Below are 22532 nucleotides of genomic sequence, written 5' to 3' on the forward strand. Positions count from 1 at the left end.
ATGTGTGACTGACATTGTGAGTTGTATGAATATATATAACCCATTGTCCCTAGACTGCAGTGAGTGAATACTACAAAAAAGGCAATGGATGCAAATGACAATTAACAGAAGATGTCACAAGTCTGTAAGGACCTTGAAAGCCAACACTGATTTCGTCACCATTGTGCCTCCAGTATCTAGCACGTATTTTGGGTTGCATGATTCCAACTGGGCATCACAAAAGGGGTAAGTGATAGCATCTACAACCAATGGCCTTGTTTTTTAGTTGGTCATGACTAACTGGAATCTAGGGGGTGATTTTTACATAATTTCTTTATTTTAAGTTTAATCTTAATACTCCAAACTCTGTCTCCAGAATGACAGAAATCCAGTAAGGATTAGCTTATTTGGTTTATACTCCCTTCCAATGGCTATCCCTGTAGACCAACAAAAAACTTTTTTTTTTTTTTGGTGGGGTAAACTATTTTATGCTCTCATAATCTCTCTTCCCCCACAGAATTCTTTGGGACCCCTTAGCTGCCCTCATGTTGAAGATTCTAAAAGACAATTAGAATTTTAATATTGAGATTGAATTTTTGCTAGCATAAAAGAGTATCTGTTTTTACCTGATTGCAAGAAATATTAAAAACTACATTTTATTATGTTATCAGATGTCAACTATAGGAAAATGATGTGGAGGGGAAGGAGGAAAAAATTAATCCGATAATTTCAGGTAAAATCAGAAACATTAGAATAAATTATGATAGATAACATAGCTCTATTTGCTAATCTGATAAATATATTATTTTTTTTTTTACATCCAGCCTTCCAAATATACCTGAACTATGTCTGGGATAGCCCTAGCAAAAACAGTTTCCAGTCAATTGTCCAAAGTGAAAGCCTAGGCAGAAATTTCGGTTTCAAGAGTAACTCATGCATACAAAGTAAATTATTCAAGGTTCTTCAGAAAGAAAGAAACAACAATATGTATGTATATTTGTTTGGTTGGGGGAGACAAGGAGGGAGGAAGAGAGACTTATTTTAAGGAATTGATGCATGTGACTGTGGAGGCTGACAAGTCCAAAATCTGCGGCATCAGCAGGCAGGATGGGCACCCAGGGAAGAGTTAATGTTGCTGCTCAAGTCCAAGACAGTCTGCTATCAGAACTTCCTCTTCCTCAGGAGCTGAGATGTCCTTCAACAGATGAATGGATAAAGAAGATGTGGTTCATATATACAATGGAATATTACTCAGCCATCAGAAAGGATAAATACCCATCATTTGCATCGACATGGATGGAACTGGAGGGTATTATGCTAAGTGAAATAAGTCAAGCAGAGAAAGACAATTATCATATGGTTTCACTCATATGTGGAATATAAGGAATAGCGGCAGAGAACCACAGGGGAAGGGAGGGAGAACTGAATGGGAAGAAATCAGAGGGAGACAAACCATGAGAGACTCTGGATTCCGGGAAACAAACTGAGGGTTACAGAAAAGAGGGGGCTGGGAAGTATGGAGTAACTGGGTGATGGGCATTAAGGAGGGAATGTGTTGTGATGAGCACTGGGTGTTATAAGCAACTAATGAATCGTTGAACACTACATCAAAAACTAATGATGTACTGTATGTTTGCTAACTGAACATAATAATAATAATAATAAAAGAATTTCCTCTTCCTCTAGGGAGATCTGTCTCTTTTTCTATTTAGGGTTTCAACTGATTGAATGAGGCCCCACCTACATTATGGAAAGTAATATGTTTTACTCAAAGTTTACTGATTTCAGTGTTACTGTCATCTAAAAAACACCTTCACAGTAACATTCAGCCTAGTGTTTGACTAAGTATCTGGGTACCATGGCCTAGACAAGTTGACATGAAATTAACTATCACAGAAAGATAGACTATGGATAACAAAAAGCAAACACAATTTCCTCAAAGAATTAGGTTTGTGAATTTTAGGTAATCCATAGTTAGTCTAAAATATTTTTAATTCAAATCAAAATAGAAGGAAATACAAAGTAAAATCATTTTTTAAAAAGATTTTATTTATTTATTTGACACAGAGAGAGAGAGACAGCTAGACAGGGAACATAAGCAGGGCAAGTGGGAGAGGGAGAAGCAGGCTCCTGGCTGAGCAGGGAGCCCGATGTGGGGCTCGATCCCAGGACCCTGGGATCATGACCTGAGCTGAAAGCAGACGCTTAATGACTGAGCCACCCAGGCACCCCCAAAGTAAGATAACCTTGTAAACAGTGCCAAAATTATGTAAAACTGAAAAGACTCAGGGGGAAAAAAATCACTGGTTAATAATTACCAATTTCTTTGACAAAGCTGGAAAGAATATCCAATGGGAAAAAGACTGTCTTTTCAACAAAAGGTGTTGGGAAAACTGGACAGCAACATGAAAAAGACTGAAACTTTCTTACACCATACACAAAAATAAATTCAAAATGGATTAAAGACCTAAATATGAGACCTGAAACCACAAAAATCCTAAAGGAGAACACAGGCAGTAATTTCTCTAATAGTAACATTTGTCCTGAGGCAAGGGAAACAAAAGTAAAAATAAACTATTGGGATTACATCAAAATCAAAAACTTTGCACAGCAAAGGAAATAATCAACAAAACTAACAGGCTATCATCCCTTTGGAGTGGGAGAAGATATCTGCAAGTGACATATCCAGTGAAGAGTTAGTACTCAAAATATATAAAGAAATTCTAAAACTCAACACCCAAAAAGTGAATAATCCAATTAAAAATGGGCAGAAGACATGAATAGACATTTTGTACAAATAAGACATACAGATCTCTCATTCTTATGAATAAGACACATGAAAGATGCTCAATATCACACATCATCAGGGAAATGCAAATCAAAACTACAATGAGATTATCACTTCACATCTGTCAGAATGGCTAAAGTCAACGCAAGAAATGAGGTGTTGGTGAGAATGTGGAGACAGAGGAACCCTCTTGCACTGTTGGTGGGAATGCAAGCTGATGCAACCATTCTGGAAAACAGTATGGAGGCTCCTCAAAAAGTTAAAAATAGAACTACTCTACAATCTAGCAATCTCCCTACTAGGTATTTACCCAAAGAATACAAAAATACTGATTCAAAGGGATACATGCACCCTGATGTGACAGCAGCATTATCTACAATAGCCAAATTAATGGAAACAGCCCAAGTGTCCTTTGATTGATGAACCGATAAAGAAGAAATGGTGTATATATACAACAGAATATTAGTCATAACAAAATAAAATCTTACCATTTGCAAGGACATGGATGGAGCTAAAGTGTATAATGCTAAGCAAAATATGTCAGTCAGAGAAAGATAAATACCACCCATAGGGGGAATTTAAAAAACAAAACAGACGAATGTAGGGCAAAAAAGAGAGAGAGAAAGAGAGAGACAAACCAAAAAACAATCTCAACTATAGAGAATTGACGGTTAGCAGAAGCGAGGTGAGTGGGGAGATGGGTGAAATAGGTGATGGGGATTAAGGAGTGCACTTGTATGATGAGTACTGGGTGTTGTATGGAAGTGTTGAGTCACTATATTGTGCCCCTGAAACTAATATTACACTGTATATTAACTTACTGGAGTTTAAATAAAAACTTAAAAAATAATAACCAGTTACTTTCTGGATCATAGGCTTAATTTTTTTCTTATTTGTGTAAATATTGTTTAAATGCCAGTTGTCTCTTTGCCTTAGCATTCATAGACAGTATCACTGTCATATAGAACAAAACAGTTAAAGCTTTTTTGCAGAAAACATGAATCTTAAATATTAGCAGAATATCATCTTTATTGTGATGTGTTATAGTCAAAAGAAAAATACAAACTTTCTATCCTCAGTGGGATTTTCTTCCTGAAAAACACTGGAATTTTATTATAAAGTTTGTCATAAAAATCTCTCCCTCAGCCCTAGATTATCCTATAACTACCTAGTGATCCAATGCGAGGTATGATGATGTTATAGAAAACTCACATCCTCTTGCAAAAAATAAATTTCAGTAAGACCTAAAGAAATAATATTGGTCTTATTTCATATTTGTCCTTTTCTAGAAGATGAAGGCTATCTTAGACTCATTCAAGTTCTCAAATATAAACCAATTTGTAAAGAATTTCCAACACTTCTAAGTGGAATGTAGCTTCTCTGGGTCACCCAAACACTTCAGTATTGTGTTTTTGTTTTTCAGAACCTCTCAATAAAGGGACTCACCCTGATGCCCTTTTACCCTCTTATTGTTCAATATTGTCACTCAGCAGTGTCTGCTGTTACACAAAGTTCTACCCTGGTTAAAAAGGCAATTATCGACATTTATATGTTTTTTTAATATTCTGACTTGCATACTGTATTTAAGGACTGGATAAAACGCTTGAAATTTTTAAACATGTGGGTGGATATGATAAAGCAGGCTTATCTTTCTTTAACTAGGGCTCAAATACTGGGGGAAAATAATAACAACTAACATTTATTGAGCATTTACTACTGCAAGGTACTGTGAACTCCCTGAAGGCATGGGCTTTTTCTGTATTATTCACCATATAGCCACCCAATACCTAAAGTATTGTCTGGCTTATAATAAGCATTTGAAAGTATTTATGGATAGAAGTATTACCTCACTTAATTCTCAAACCAACTTTTGAGCTAGATCCATTTTGTTCCTCATCTTTAATAGAAGGTAACTGAGTCTAACCAGTTGGTGGATTTGTTGGGGTTAGAACTAATGCATGCCTGAATCCAAAGACTGCTCTCAACCTCCACGCCATACTGCTTTTGAACTCTCAAAATTTACAAGAGACAAAGGGAGTGTACTAAAAAATTATGAACTAAATTATGTTGACCGACAAGAATAATTCTTGTCATCCTGGACCCTAAGGAATGTAATGAAAATTATTATGCGTTAGCCAGATGTAAAAGGACAAATATTGTATGATTTCACCTATATGAGCTAGCTAGAACAGTCAAATTCTTGGAGACAGTAAGTAGCACAGAGGTTAACAGGACTCGGGTTAAGGGAGGTATGGGGAGTTAGTGTTGAATGGGTACAGAGTTTCAATTTGGGATAACAAAAAAGTTGGATGGTCGTGATGGTTGCACAGCAATGCAAATGTGCTTAATGCCACTGAACAGTAGACTTAAAATGGCTAAAGTGGTCAATTTTATGCCATATATATTTTATAGCTGTAATTTTTTTTTTATTTTAAAGATTTATTTATTTTATTTTAGAGAGAGAGAGCACATGCGCAGGAGGTAGGGGCAGAGGGAGGGAGAGAGAGTCTTAAGCAGAGTCTGCACTGAGCACAGAGCCCAACGCAGGATTTGATCTCATGACCCTAAGATCACCACCAAAACCAAGAGTCAGACGCTTAACCTGCTGCACCACCAGGTGCCCCCACAATAATTTTCTTTAAATTTTAATGTTTTAGAAGACAGTGGACAAAAGCTGTGTTTAACAAACGTGCTTGTAAGATAATGGTTTTGGTTAAGAGAAAGTTTAGTGAGGTTAAAAAAAATGTCAGAATTATCAATACAAACTTAATATTAACCTAAAATCCATTTTATTTTTCAGATTATATACTTTACATCTTCTTTTTTTTTAAGATTTTATTTATTTATTTATTTTCCAGAGAGATTGAGAGAGCACACAAGCAGGGGGAGTGGCAGGCAGAGGGAGAAGGAGGCTCCCCACCGAGTAGGAAGCCTGATGTGGGACTCCATCCCAGTTCCCTGGGATCATGACCTGAGCCGAAGGCAGATGCTTAACTGACTGAGCCACCCAGGAGTCCCTCTCTACATCTTCTGTTTCACACGTTTTCCATGCTTTCCAGTAGTTCTTGACCTTTTGGTGATCAGGAAAATCTTTAGAACCTACTGTCATTTATAGACCCCTTTCCACAAAACTCACAAATACACATATGTAAACAGTTCTGTATAGGAATTCACTGGATTCAAAGACACCATGAGGCCCTAGCTAGTGCCCCTGATCTAAATGACAAAAGATCATGTTTTAGCTCCTGCAATCTGATACAGGATTATTTTTCCCCCTAATGAGTCATGTCTAAAGGGAGGGGATGGGAAAATATACGCTCCTATTTTGGGGGGGTGGTAGAGTGCACTACAAGTCATTCCAAATCCAGGTATCCCTCACTTTTGGAAAGTTTGAATTACATGACTTTGATTTACAAAAGGCCGACATTGGTACCTATTTTCACTATCCAGAAGAAATCCAAAGAGGATTTTCGCTTTTACCAAAAAAGGCAAAAAGCAAAAATAGCATTGTCTGTTTTACAGCAAGCCAGTACAGAGGCAGCATGCACCCTGAGCAGTGAGAGAGGCCCCACTAAGCTCCTTCCCCAGGACCTGCACAGAATCTCAGCATCAAGCAGCCATAGCTTTGAACTGTGTCTGTGGGCATCAGGCTTTATCTCGAGTTATTCTGTGCATCTATTAGCAAGGGGTGTCTTATGGTAGCAGAAAAGCCTGAGAGAAGTTATCTTTTGATTTTGGAAGTGCTCAAAATTTTTTCCCTATAAGTTAATGGTAACTGCTTCTTTGCTTTCTGCCCTCACAGCTGATAAATGATTTCATAAGAACCCTTGACTTTTGGAGAGCGGGGAAACCTATAACTTACTAGGCCAAGTACCCATGACATAAGCAGACCACCAAGCCTTTGCCAACCTTGCAACACTTGATACTTACAACATTTCTACACTTATCTTTGGCCTTTATATTGGACCCACTTATCATTCCAACACTTCATGCTTTTTTAAAAAAAACTTCTTTGTCATGTTTACAGATTTTATCAATAGTACATTACCACACCTTAGGATTTGGATATCTAAATAAAAAAAAATAGTCTTAAATTAAGAATCTCCAATGACAGAACTGTAGGCATCAGCAGCAGATCCACTTGGAACATTCTCAGGTTTTTAATGTGTATGTGGTATGTGGGAAAGCTTTACCAGAACTGAACTAAAACAATATGTATAACTTTCTAAAATAGATCAAAGTGTACCTTCTCTAAAATAGGAGCTTGGGTTACAACAGTTAGGATTCATGATTTCAAGATGCAGAAACCGGCTCTGGCTCTCCCATGTAGAGTGGAGGGACTAAATTAGAAGTTTTTAGACTCAGTGACAGGAGCAACAGGGTCAGCTCACAAAACAGGCAGTGATGAAAAGCCCTTCAGAGGCCAGTGATGGAAACAACCTAGCCAGGAACGGGATCATGGCACTATGCAACTTCTGAGAGGCCATCAGCTGGAATTTACTCTGATCATTTGCTGGACGCTACCACGCCTGGATAGCACTGTCTCGTGGCAGTCCAAGTAAATTCTCACTATACTGCAGTCTGCTTCATTTACTCAAGATTGAAAAACAGATCCTAATTCTTTAGGAGAGAGGTGGCTATAGACAAGAAGAACTGAAGGGACCAGAGGTGTTCTCTAACATTTTATCCATCAGTTTTTACCTTTAATGTATTTGCCATATTCAACCTGTAATTAGTGTTTTAAAAATCAAATTGAAATATAAATTCCAACTTTTCCTTCTCTAAAGCAATCGTAAATATGAAATTGCATATTTGGTGTGCTAGCTGTATATATATTTTATCTAACGGGTATTAACATAAACATAAAACAATAGTAATCAAAAGGGAACAATCTGCCACTTAAGACCATTTCATACACCACCAGTCATACAGTAGTACATTTTGAAACACCAAGATAGATAACACTCAAAATAAATAAATAAATAATAGAAAAATGAGGATTTAAATCCTTCTGTCTTAAAATGTTTGACCTCTAAATGTTTCCCCTTTGTTTTGCAAAGTTTACAACATTCTATTTGAATATTAAGTCTGTATGTCTTTGGTTGGCCTCACTAGAACCACAGCCTGAGTGGAAGATTCTGGTTCAAGAGATTTTTTTTTTATTTTGGTTTTGGGGTGGGGAGGGAAGTCACTCTCCAGAGACTGAGAATGAAGGAAACAGGATAAATGCAGGGTTGACTAGCCTCAGTCTAGTCACAGGGACAAGCGGAAGAAAGCTTAGCACCACAGTTAGCGTCAACTAGGGGCAAAGCCATGCAGGTGAGTCACTGCCCTCGAGCATATGGGTGGGAAGCAAGTGGGGAGCAAAGCCTACCAGCCAGACTGCTGTGAATTATTACCACCCACTTTAAGTAAAGGTGATTTGTGTGTGATACCAGCTGTGCCCATCACACAGAAAAAGCTTAATAAATGCTAGCGATGTTTGCTACCTTAAAGCTCTATTATATCTATATATGAGAAAATCAGTACAATTCTATTGTGCATGCTACAACCCAATTTTTCAAAATGGATATAGATTCACTGCTATATAATCATGACCATTAGCCAAAGAAATAGATATCGCACTTAAAAAATAAGTTCCAATTTATATATACAGTAAAACAATAAAAATTTTGCTTGGGGATTTGAGTTTGGGATTATGCTCTCTGTAACGCTGAAGTATGTTTTTATTTTCCTCTTCCACTGAGGGTTACTATATAGGATGCTGTAAGCTGATAATTATTTATTGAAGGCTGAGTATAGCCCAGGTACTGTGTTATTTATATACACATCACCTCTTATTCAACCGTTCCCCACCCCTAATCCTTTGAATCCAATGTTCTCATGCCCATTTAGAGAAAAGCAACAGATGTGTGACCATCTGTGGCCACTTGCCACAGCTCTGGTAAAGGACACAACTAGAATTCAAACCCAGGAAGAGTCCCAAGACAAAGGCCACATTTAAAACCATTACAATCTTCCATCCCCTACTCCTACGCAATGTGGACAGATGGAGAAAGGGTCCTCTTTAAGTCAAGTCTGGAGCCAGAGGAACTTTACAGATTGCCCAGGTTTTATTTTATTTAGTATCTAGCAGAACTGTGTTGAGGTTAAAAATGTGGGCTCTAGAGCCAGCTTGCCTGGATTTAAATCTCAGGTCCCTCAACTTATTAGAAATAAACTGGGGGCATTATTTAACCTATGTGGGCTTCATTTTTCGCCTCCATAAAATGTAAACAATAGAAATCTCCACTGAATCATTTTGAAGACTTTATTTATTGATTTATGAAAAGGGCTTAGAATAGTGTATGGTATGTACAGTGATCTATAAATTTTAGCTATTATCTGTTTTACATGTTGGCTCTCATTTACAACTATAATTTGGTATCTTCCCTGCTTGGTTATTTCTATCATCTGTACAAAACCAGTAAATCCCTTTTCATTAGTTTTAGTATCCACTACCACTTTACTACCAATTAACTATGTCCACAGAAGAGAAAATGCCAAACATGATTAAAAACCTTCAAGTTATTCCAGGACTCCATTGCATGCTGCTAACCTTGGATAAGATATTTGACCTCTATACCCAGTATGATTCTTGTTTTCTTACAGAGGTACCATTCAAAAAATGTTTAAGTTGAAGCATGCTTTGTAGAAGTTTAATTTAGGTAATTGTCTTCCTTAATTCAAAGGGAAATCAAGATTTCTTCTCTCTTTTTTTTTTAAGATTTTATTTATTTATTTGACAGAGAGAGACAGCGAGAGAGGGAACACAAGCAGCGGGAGAGGGAGAGGGGGAAGCAGGCTTCCCGCGGAGCAGGGAGCCTGATGCGGGGCTCGATCCCAGGACCGTGGGATCATGACCTGAGCTGAAGGCAGACGCTTAATGACTGAGCCACCCAGTGCCCCTCAAGATTTCTTCTCTTTTCATGAAGGACAAGAAGCTCTTTCAGAAATTGATATGACAGTGGCTATGGCAATGCTATAGACTGAATGTTTGTGTCCCCCCAAAATTCCTATGTTGAAACCTAATTCCCAGTTTGATGGTCTTAGGAGGTGGGGCCTTTGAGAAGTGATTAGATCATGAAGGTGGAGCCCTCATGAGCAGAAATTGTGTCCTTATAAAAGAGACCCTAGAGATCTCTTTCTCCCCTTTCGCCATGTGAGGACACAATGTAAAGCTGCCATCGCTGAGCTGGGAGCAGGCCCTCCCAACACAGAATCTACTGGTGACTTGATCTTGGATTTCCCAGACTCCTGAACTGTAAAAAATAAAGTTCTGTTGTTTATAAGCCACCCAGCCTATGATTTTTTTTTTTAAAGGAAGATAGAGTAGGGTATGGGTATTTATGTGGAAAAGAAACATGAGGTTGAGACCAGAAAACACCTTGAAGAAGAAGTATTCTCCTCACCTTTGACAGCCAAAATGCAAATAAATGTTTAGCCCAATTTGATTTCTAAGACAGTTCTTTTTGAACAAAGGGGGAAAAATCTTGTTCTTCATCCTCATTCTCTTGAATGCATAGTAAATTAAGAGCAAAGTAATGATGAATATGGAAATTAATCAAAATCAAAACTATAGTTTTCACACACATATTTCTAAGTGAATTAATCATTTCTCTTTATTACAGTAAATGTGTCAAGACAGTAAAATGTGAGGAATAATTAAAAATGTAAGATTAAATGCTGTTGAAACTTTGCCCAGCCTTATTAATGCAATGTTAAGCTTAAGCAAAAACCTGGGATAGAAATAGAAATTATAAGAAAGTGTTACAGCCAGAAATTTTCAAATAAGTGTCTAAGAAAAAATGAACCAAATGAAATAGCTTTAAAAGAGAAGTCAAGGTAAGATACACAAGCAATTCAATTTTAAACGTGGCCAAGGGCAAGGAATGTACACATAAAGAATCAAGTGTGGGTAACTAAGAAAAATAATATTGGCAATAAGTCAAAGGGTGGCTTTGATAAAGAAGATTCAATGGTCTTGTAGCCAGCTTTTGGCATTGTTCCATAGAGGAGGACAGGTACTAAGCTTTCTGCATGGGCAAAAGTATGTTTCTTAAGTAAGAGAAGGCAGTCCAAATGTTTCAACTAAATTAACTGCTTATCTTGGTCAAATAGGATCATTTTGGAAAACTGTATCAACCTCTCCAAAATAAGAGATTAGGGCTATTCAGGGAACCAATGACTTGAAATTTCCTGTGGAAATAGGTGTGCTTACATCCATTTTTGGAAAATATCTGTTTAATCCCACTTGCATAGGATCTGTATGTTAGATCCTAGAGAATATAAAAATAAAAACACATAGGCCTTCCCATGAGGAGTTCACTGTCTAGTACAGGTGTGAAGGGGCCCCGAGGAGGGAGGGCCCAGCATTCCCCGGATGTTAGAAAAATCTTCATAGCTGAGGGTATAGGATAAGAAGACAGGTGTTAGGTAGAAGGGTTTCCAGGCAGAGGCTAGCATAGGCAGAGACAGAGAGATATGTTGTTAGGCAGGAACTACAAACTTATACATATTCCTGATTAACCCAAAATATAAGGTGGCAACTGGGAAAGTGGTTGAAAATAGAATAGGCCAGAAATGCAGGAGAGAATCAGATAATTAAGGACATTGATATCGTGCTAAGAGATTTTTACTTAACCCTACATATGTTGGGATCCACTAAAGAGTTGTGAGCAGGATAATGGAAAATGTTCAACATCATGATTTTTAAAAAAAGGTTACTGTGACAACAATGCAGAGGGCAGGGGCATATAGTAAATGTTCAAGAACTCATGCTCTAAAGATAGATAGAACTGGATCCAGACTACAGCCTTACTTTAAAACTGTAAACCCTAAGTAACCTTCAGTGTGGTTATGTGAAAAATCAGACAATTATAGCCATGCCCATGGTTGCTTGCTGTAAGGTTTAAATGCAAGAGTGTAAAGTCTTTGTACAGGGCCTAGCTGAGAATACATGTAAATTAAAGGGAGATCTTGTTATTATTGCTAGGAGAGAGATGAGACAAAAGAATGGAGAAAAGTTAGGAGGCCACTGGAATAAATTCAAGGGGTGGGGTGGGGGTGATAAGAACAAGAACTAAGGGGGTGGCACTGGGGACAGAGAGGTTGTAAACCTATTCAGAAAGTTTTAAGTAGAATCAAGGACTTTGAGTGCTATGAGGTGGAAAAGGGAGGAAGAGAAGGTGAAAGTGAGATTTCTGGGGTCCGCAGATGAAGGATGATCTGGATGGCTCTCTTAACCATTGAGATTTAAAGCAATTGGAGTCAAAAAGGCTAATGGGAGAGAAATTAGAAGCTGCAAGTCATTCCTACACCATAAAATGTGATTTTTGTCTACGGGAGGGGAGACAGGTATTTCTGAAAGGTCCTTTATCATTCCACATTCTTCCCCAAACAGACATGTACAGAAGAAAAATGAGAGATGTGGAAAAATCACATACAGAGATAATGAACGTGCATTTTAAAATTCAGTGAATTGACGCTTGAAGGATTATGTTGACTAAAAATGATTTATAAAGACATTCAAGATCTTATTTACTTTTAAATATACTATTAATAATGCAATATTTTCTCCATGCTTGATTTCACTGATATTTTTTGACTATTTTAAAATGCCAGGAAATAACACAGTTATGGGTAATTATGATTCTTCAATTTCCTTATCTCAACACACAAATGACAGTCCTTTCAAGCATCTATAAACAATTCAGTCTCAAGTATGAATGGGTTTAAATGTAATATATTTAATTTGCTAAAATTTTACAACATTTCCCAAGAAAATAACAGTTTTAGCATTTTTACTAGACAACTTTCTTCCCCCGTGGCACTTTAGAAGTCAGCCCTGTGCAGTTTAATCTTTCAAAGAATCCCTCTGCTGATAAACTACAGAGAGTACATGTGGCTGATGTGACCCAAACCTTTCAGTTAATAAATATGAGAGGGAGTCTTATAAAAGGAAATGCAATCAGGATTTTCACGGAAGGTTTTTCCTGAAGGGTAAAAATAATAATGGTGATTGACTCACTTGTATACCTGAGAGCAGAAGATGTCCTTGCAAAACATCTTGGCAGAGCTCTAGTTGGACAGACACTTCCTAAAGATAAGCTAAGCATGAAAGATACAAACACCACCAGACGAAATGAAATGAAATAAAAGCACTTTCCAAAGCATTTAAAGTGAAAGCATAAAAAAAGTTTATTTATATTTATCAAACATAAGTGACATTTTAAAAATAGAAAGATGGACTTCAAGATGTGTCAAGATGATAGAGACAGCTTTTCAAAATTTAGTTAATTAGTTAGTTTTTTACCAGGAAGTCTAATTTTACCACTTAGGATGAACCTAAAATTAAGATAAATCTCCATTATATATTTAAGTAAATGTGCTCAAATTTACTGTATGCATTATTTGACCTATGTACCCAAGAGTCAGATAATAAGTTGCTTTATGTAAGTAGGTGTGATGGCACATGCCTTAACAAGAAATTTCATGTGTAATTAACATTAGAATTAACTTTTTTCAATTACATTTCCTTTATTCCTCATATACTTGTTACTGAATGTCCAGAGAGCTCATTGTCAGTTAGAGAGAGAGAAAAAAAAAAAAAAAAATAGAAGCACAAAGGCACCAACTTTCTCAGGATCGTTGCCCTGGAGACTCAGGTACTGAAATAAAATGGTTATTATTTTTAAGTTTACTTAAATGACATCCTGTTTGCTTTTCATACATTCATTTTGTAAGGGAATTCTGGAATGGGCCAAATAACATGTTTGAGCACATCATAAAAGCAATCTTCTAGATAACTGAAGTCATAGACATTTTTGGTCTTAAAATGCTTAGAAATATTTTAGAGAAAAGTATTTTGGAAAGTATTATCCAATTATCTCAACTTCTCACCTTCCTAAACTGCATGTATTATTGATGTAGATAGATGATAATTTGGTACAATCACCTATGCCAGATATTTTTTTTTTAAGATTTTATTTATTTATTTGACAGAGAGAGACATAGCGAGAGAGGGAACACAAGCAGGGGGAGGGGGAGAGGGAGAAGGAGGCTTCCCGCCGAGAGGGAGCCCAATGTGGGGCTTGATCCCAGGACCCCGGGACCATGACCTGAACCGAAGGCAGACGCTTAACGACTGAGCCACCCAGGCACCCCAAGTATGCCAGATATTTTTTTAAGACTTATTTATTTATTTATTTGAGAGAGATATAATGAGAGCAGGGGGAGGGGCAGAGGCAGAGGGAGAGAGAATCCTTAAGCAGACAACCCACTGAGCGATACCACCATAAGGCTTGATCCCAGGACCCTGAGATCATGACCTGAGCTGAAACCAAGAGTTGGATGATCAACCAACTGAGCCACCCAGGTGCCCCTCTGCCAGATATTTTAAGAGAAACTTACTCGGGCGTCCATGCAGAGATACTCTAGTACTAACTTTTATAAATCTGGAGAAATAGGACAAGAAGGGAAATTTAGTAAACTGTGACTCTCACTCATGAATCCCTGTGGTTCCCTACAACAATTTTTCTCATTACAAAGTGTCTACTTTGTATGTTTTCAAGGATCCCATATTAGAGTAAAAAGTTTCTTTATTGAAGCTGAGAAATGAAAATATTTGACATATATGAGATATAAAAATGGCAATTTTCTTATAATTTCAAATAATGCATGCTCCTTTAGTAAACTAAAAAAAAGGAATCAGCAAACATTACAAGAAAAAGAAATGAAAATTGCCAATTAGAATTAGTATCTTGGCATTTTTTTCACATTTTTTTTATTATTATGTTATGTAAATCACCATACATTACATCATTAGTTTTTGATGTAGTGTTCCATGATTCATTGTTTGCATATAACACCCAGTGTTCCATGCAGAACATGCCCTCTTTAATACCCATCACCAGGATAACCCATCCTCCCACCCCCCTCCCCTCTAGAACCCTCAGTTTGTTTTTCAGAATCCATCATCTCTCATGGTTCGTCTCCCCCTCCAATTCCCCCCCTTCATTCTTCCCTTCCTGCTATCTTCTTTTATTTTTTTAACATATAATGAATTATTTGTTTCAGAGGTACAGATCTGTGATTCAACAGTCTTACACAATTCATAGCGCTCACCATAGCACATACCCTCCCCAATGTCTATCCCCCAGTCACCCCATCCCTCCCACCCTCCACTACTCTAGCACCCCTCAGTTTGTTTCCTGAGATTAAGAATTCCTCATATCAGTGAGGAATATGATATGATATATGTAAGACATATGAAAGACATATGATACATGTCTTTCTCTGATTGACTTATTTCGCTCAGCATAATACCCTCCAGTTCCATTCACATTGTTGCAAATGGCAAGATTTCATTCCTTTTGATGGCTGCATAATATTCCACTGTATATATATACCACTTCTTCTTTATCCATTCATCTGTCGATGCACATCTTGGCTCTTTCCACAGTTTGACTATTGTGGACATTGCTGCTATAAACATCAGGGTGCATGTACCCCTTCGGATCACTACATTTGTATCTTTGGGGTAAATTCCCAGTAGTGCAATTGCTGGGTTGTAGGGTAGCTTTATTTTCAACTTTTTGAGGAACCTCCATACTGTTTTCCAGAGTGGCTGCACCAGCTTGCATTCCCACCAACAGTGTAGGAGGGTTCCCCTTTCTCCGCATCCTCGCCAATATCTGTCCTTTCCTGACTTGTTAATTTTAGCCATTCTGACTGGTGTGAGGTGGTATCTCATTGAGGTTTTGATTTGGATTTCCCTGACGCTGAGCGATATTGAGCACTTTTTCATGTGTCTGTTGGCCATTTGGATGTCTTCTTTGGAAAAATGTCTGTTCATGTCTTCTGCCCATTTCTTGATTGGATTCTTTGTTCTTTGGGTGTTGAGTTTGATGAGTTCTTTATAGATTTTGGATACTAGCCCTTTATCTGATATGTCATTTGCAAATATCTTCTCCCATTCTGTCGGTTGTCTTTTGGTTTTGTTGACTGTTTCCTTTGCTGTGCAAAAGCTTTTTATCTTGATGAGGTCCCAATAGTTCATTTTTGCCCTTGCTTCCTTTGCCTTTGGTGATGTTTCTAGGAAGAAGTTGCTGTGGCTGAGGTCGAAGAGGTTGCTGCCTGTGTTCTCCTCAAGGATTTGGATGGACTCCTGTCTCACATTGAGGTCTTTCAACCATTTGGAGTCTATTTTTGTGTGTGGTGTAAGGAAATGGTCCAGTTTCATTCTTTTGCATGTGGCTGTCCAATTTTCCCAACACCATTTGTTGAAGAGACTGTCTTTTTTCCATTGGATGTTCTTACCTGCTTTGTCAAAGATTAGTTGACCATAGAGTTGAGGGTCCATTTCTGGGCTCTCTATTCTGTTCCATTGATCTATGTGTCTGTTTTTGCGCCAGTACCACACTGTCTTGATGATGACAGCATTGTAGTAGAACTGGAAGTCCGGAATTGTGATGCCGCCAGCTTTGCTTTTCTTTTTCAACATTCCTCTGGCTATGCGGGGTCTTTTCTGGTTCCATACAAATTTTAGGATTATTTGTTCCATTTCTTTGAAAAAAGTGGATGGTATTTTGATGGGGATTGCTTTGAATGTGTAGATTGCTCTAGGTAGCATTGACATCTTCACAATATTTGTTCTTCCAATCCATGAGCATGGAACGTTTTTCCATCTTTGTGTCTTCCTCAATTTCTTTCATGAGTATTTTATAGTTTTCTGAGTACAGATTCTTTGCCTCTTTGGTTAGATTTATTCCTCGGTATCTTATGGTTTTGGGTGCAATTGTAAATGAGATCAACGCCTTAATTTCTCTTTTTTCTGTCTTGTTGTTGGTGTATAGGAATGTCACTGATTTCCGTGCATTGATTTTATATCCTGCCACTTTAATAAATTCCTGTAGGAGTTCTAGCAGTTTTGGGGTGAAGTCTTTGGGGTTTACACATAAAGTATCATATCATCTGCAAAGAGTGAGAGTTTGACTACTTCTTTGCCGATTTGGATGCCTTTTATTTTTCTTTTTGTTGTCTGATTGCTGTGGCTAGGACGTCTAATACTATGCTGAATAGCAGTGGTGATAGGGACATCCCTGCCACGTTCCTGACCTTAGGGGGAAAGCTCTCAGTCTTTCCCCATCAAGAATGATATTTGCTGTGGGTTTTTCATAGATGGCTTTTATGATATTGAGGTATGTACCCTCTATCCCTATACTCTGAAGAGTTTTGATCAAGAAAGGGTGCTGCACTTTGTCAAATGCTTTTTCTGCATCTACTGAGAGGATCATATGGTTCTTAATCGCTTCTCGGCCTTTTGGCTAAGATCAAGTGTAGTATCTGTTCTTATCAGTTTAGTATCTTGATATTTTTTAAGTGCATGTACATATGAAGACAGAAACTTAGATCACTGAATCAATAGATAATTTATGATTTTCAGGGGCTTGTTTGCTTCTGTTTTGTTTTTAAATCAGAGATGCTGATTTTTACTTATATTTTAAGTGCTAACTTTTGTCCTCTGTGATATGTGAATTTAAGACTGTTGGCCATTCATTATCCTGAAATTAGACTTAACTGATTAGAAAGCAAAATGTGGGCAATACAGGGAGAAAGCAGGCTATTAGCAACAGAAGAGAAGAGGGACTTAAATTCCAGTCACTACACCCTGGATGTGAAATTAGAGATACATACTGATATAATCCATGATGGCTTAACCCAGTGACTTGGGACCAGCTCAGAAGAACAAGAATTTGTGGTGGCTGAGCCAGCAGAGTTCTCTTGCTAAAACTCCTCCAAACCCAGTCTTACTAACTCCATCATTGTGTGTTGTAGAGTAAGGATAGAACATGGGACTCTATTACTGATGCTTTATGGGCACCACTCTGCCTGGGGCTTCAACCAGCAACATTAACCCAGTAGCAGTAGACAAGTGTGAAGCTTTACATGACCAGCCTTTGACAGTAACACTGGGTGCATTGAAAAAGAATGGCACTGGTGCACTGTTCAGACACAGATCTTTCTGTGTTTGGCAAAATGGCAGAGAAGCAATACCAGATTCTTTTCTAGCACAGCAGATAGGGCAATCTAATGATTACCTGAAAAAAAAAAAAACCACTAAATAAAAGATAAGTGACTATATACATACATCCTGCATTAGTGGAACATATCAAAATGGTTCTGTGTATCTAAATTTCACCAAAATAGATATATAGAATGGAATATTACCCAGTCATAAAAAGGAATGAAGGGTTGCCATTTGCAACAACATGGATGGACCTAGAGGGTATTATGCTAAGTGAAGTAAGTCAGACAAAGATAAATACCAAATAGTTCCACTTACATGTGGAATCTAAAAACAAAACAAATGATTATAAATCAACTAACCAACAACAACAAGAAGCAGAAACAGACCCATAAATACAGAAAACAAACTGATGGTTGCCAGGGAAGAGAGGGGTTGGGAAGTGGGCAACTGGGTGAAGGGGAGTAGGAGGTACAAAGTTCCAGTTATGGAATAAGCCATAGGGATGAAAGGTACAGCACAGGGAATATAGTCAATGTTATTGTAATAACGTTGTATGGTGACAGGGAGCAACACTTGTGGTGAGCATAGCATAATATATAAAGTTGCTGAATCACTTTGCTGTACACCTGAAACTAATGTAATGATGTATGTCAACTACACTTCAATTTTAAAAAATTCACTAATACGGAAACACACAGATTACACTATTTTCTACCTCCTCTTTTTTCCACTTAATACATCATCAGCATTTTCTATGTCTCTATCTTTTCATACATACTCATTAATAATGACAAGGAACTTTTTTTTTAGTCCAGGCTTCTTTTTCCTCTAAACTTTAATATCATGCTGCCATACCATCCCCGCTTTATGAAAAATAATTTCCATTAACTTGACAGGTCATTGTCTTGTCAATTTCTGGTAATTAAGGACTAGCCACTGGTCCCTGTACCTATTGTGTGATCTCTTCTGTCTCATCAGATTCATGGATTTTACAGTGTTTGGTAGTCTTAATTAAAATCAATGGAGTTGAAAGTCTGTGCTTTCTCTTTCTCTCTCTCTAAAGGATTCCATTTTCCAAAACACCATAAGCAAATAAACTGGCATGTGGATCTTTCTGTAGCTGTGTAATAGTCACATACACTTAACTGTATATATTTAGCTCCCAGCAAAATTGCTTAATTTTGCATTTGCTAGCTAGCCAGCAAACTCCAGGTTTTTTCCATCAGAGGGGGAAGCTAACCCACGGATTCTGCACATAGAAGTAGTCCAATTACTAGTAACTACCCTCAACAAAAGGCTCAGAAGATGAATCAGTCCAATGTTATCACCTTCCCCCAAGCTGAGTTACAGTGTTCAGTTCTCCAAATGTGAAGTAGCTGACAAAGATGCTGTTACTGTGGTTGTTTTCTAGATTTAAACTGGGAAGGTGGAAGCTGGAAACAAGGGGGAAAATTTCCAACTAATGAAGTGTCAAATTAACATAAGACTTCCAAAGGCATCAACTATAACATTTCTATAATTGGCACGGGCATCAACTATAACATTTCTATAATTGGCAATATCCCTCTGATTTTCTCCACAAAGAGGATAAAGTCTGAACTGGCGAAATTAGCAGCTCAGATGTATCCTGCCCTTTTAGGCTGGAAGCCTTGCCTAAGACAACGTCATGAGCATTTTTCCATTTCCAACAGAAAAACAGTATGCTTGCAATCTGCCAGATTGTATGACTAAAATACAGAAACTTAAAAACAATAATTGCTAACTCTGATTTTGCCACACTCCAGGGAAGAAACCCCAGTTTCCTTGAGGGTTATAACACTAAAATATCTATTTGAACTTATAAATATTTAAGTTATGCGTATGTATTTTAAAACATATATTACAATAAAGCAAGTACATATTGAAATAGATTATTTGTAGTAAAGAGGAAATCCCAAGATGTTAACGACATAATGAGATGTAAAAAAATTATCACTATTAGTTTTTATGCATTTTGAGCAACTCATACACCTGTTTATCTTCACCTTAATCCTTTCAGAAAAAAGTAACATATATTCAGTACAAAGAACTCATGTAAATTTTCCAGAACATATGGATCAAGTCTACCTAGAAGCATATCAGACATCCTACCAACACAGACAGCATTATATTTGGCTAATCCTGTTCTAAATATTAATCTAAAATAGTTCTAAATATGTCTAATATTATTCTACTTTGGAACTATTAGGGATTTTTTAATTTTGAAATAATAAAACTTTTTAAAAGTTTAAATAGCAAATACACGGCTGCCATTTTGAAGCAGTATCTCCTTTACTATATGTGAATTTATTATACAATTAAAAATACACTGAGGTCAAAGGTCAGATATTACAACCAAAGTGATATTACTACCTGGGAAGTAATGCACCTGCAGTTAAAAATTTTTGACTGATGTGGATATTGTCTTGTTCTCCCAGAGATATATTTTGTTACCAGCAATGCCTGTTACACAGAATGTTGAGAACATTGTCAAACAGATACTGAAATAACTCTTGTTGTAAGTACTTAGTAAAATTTCAAGATGGTTCTGAAAACGTTATATTTATCCAACCTGAATGTCTGAGAAAGTGCATCCAGGAAAATAAACAGTTCTACTCAAATGGTATCCCAACGATAAAGAGTCAAAAAACGAGGCCAGTTGTAACTGTGGATACTTTCCAAACACTGTGTCATTCTCTAGTGGTGATTCCACTATTGTTTATCAATAGATAATACAGTTAATGCAATTTTGAGTCCTTCCATCTCTGCCAATAATCCTAATGTGAAAAATTTACTCTTTAACATAAAAATAAGAATGACTGCTCCAGAATATATTCTCATTCAATGCTTAAATCCATTTGACAGTGTCTTCACTGAGTGGTTTACCAGACTGCTTGAGTAGCACAAAAAGTAAATGTTAAATACTTCCCAAAATTATCCATTCATTCTGATAATATCTGGGAGCTATAGATTTTGGATATTAACCCTTTATCCATATGTCATTTGCAAATATCTTCTCCCATTCTGTCGGTTGTCTTTTGGTTTTGTTGACTGTTTCTTTTGCTGTGCAAAAGCTTTTTATCTTGATGAAGTCCCAATAGTTCATTTTTGCCCTTGCTTCCCTTGCCTTTGGCGATGTGTCTAGGAAGAGGTTGCTGCGGCCGAGGTCGAAGAGGTTACTGCCTGTGTTCTCCTCAAGGATTTTGATGGATTCTTGTCTCACATTTAGGTCTTTCATCCATTTTGAGTCTATTTTAATTTAATTCTACTTTATTATGTTTTGTTAATCACCATACATTACATCATTAGTTTTTGATGTAGTGTTCCATGATTTATTGTTTGCATATACGTGCCCTCTTTAATACCCATCACCAGGCTAACCTTCTCCCCCACACTCCTCCCCTCTAGAATCCTCAGTTTGTTTCTCAGAGTCCATAGTCTCTCATGGTTCGTCTCCCCCTCCAATTTCCCTCCCTTCATTTTTCCCTTCCTATTATCTTCTTCTTCCTTTTTTTTTTTTTTAACATATAATGTATTATTTGTTTCAGAGGAACAGGTCTGTGATTCATCAGTCTTACACAATCCACAGCACTCACCATAGCACATACCCTCCGCAATGTCTATCACCCAGCCACCCCATCCCTCCCACCCCCACCACTCCAGCAACCCTCAGTTTGTTTCCTGAGATTAAGAATTCCCCATATCAGTGAGATCATATGATCCATGTCTTTCTCTGATTGTCTTATTTTGTTTAGCATAATACCCTCTACTTCCATCCACATCGTTCCAATGGCAAGATTTCATTTTTGATGGCTGCATAATATTCCATTGTATATATATACCACTTCTTCTTTATCCATTCATCTGCCAATGGACATCTTGGCTCTTTCCATAGTTTGGCTATTGTGGACATTGCTGCTATAAATATTGGGGTGCACGTACCCCTTCGGATTCCTACATTTGTATCTTTGGGGTAAATTCCCAGTAGTGCAATTGCTGGGTTGTAGGGTAGCTCTATTTTCAACTTTTTGAGGAATCTCCATACTGTTTTCCAGAGTGGCTGCACCAGCTTGCATTCCCACCAACAGTGTAGGAGGGTTCCCCTTTCTCCGCATCCTCACCAATATCTGTCATTTCCTGACTTGTTAATTTCAGCCATTCTGACTAGTGTGAGATGGTATCTCATTGAGGTTTTGATTTGGATTTCCCTGATGCCAAGCGATGTTGAGCACTTTTTCATGTGTCTGTTGGCCATTTGGATGTCTTCTGCCCATTTCTTGATTGGATTCTTTGTTCTTTGGGTGTTGAGTTTGGCAAGTTCATTATAGATTTTGGATACTAGCCCTTTATCTGATATGTCATTTGCAAATATCTGCCCAACAGATATGTCTGTTGATGTCTTCTGCCCATTTCTTGATTGGATTCTTTGTTCTTTGGGTGTTGAGTTTGGCAAGTTCATTATAGATTTTGGATACTAGCCCTTTATCTGATATGTCATTTGCAAATATCTGCTCCCATTCTGTCGGTTGTCTTTTGGTTTTGTTGACTGTTTCCTTTGCTTTGCAAAAGCTTTTTATCTTGATGAAGTCCCAATAGTTCATTTTTGCCCTTGCTTCCCTTGCCTTTGGCGATGTTTCTAGGAAGAGGTTGCTGTGGCTGAGGTCGAAGAGGTTGCTG

The 22532-nt window shown here is 37.5% G+C and overlaps 1 pseudogene; it reads left to right on the forward strand.

Annotated features, from left to right (window-relative positions):
- Window positions 1-17113: 17113 nt before the first annotated feature.
- On the forward strand, window positions 17114-17232 carry LOC123842133 (U2 spliceosomal RNA; annotated as a pseudogene).
- Window positions 17233-22532: the final 5300 nt, after the last annotated feature.

The sequence above is a fragment of the Mirounga angustirostris genome, unplaced genomic scaffold, assembly GCF_029215605.1.
Source record: "Mirounga angustirostris isolate CCGP_5_RB_7025 unplaced genomic scaffold, mMirAng1.0.hap1 SCAF_1, whole genome shotgun sequence".
NCBI classification, from domain to species: Eukaryota; Metazoa; Chordata; class Mammalia; order Carnivora; family Phocidae; genus Mirounga; species Mirounga angustirostris.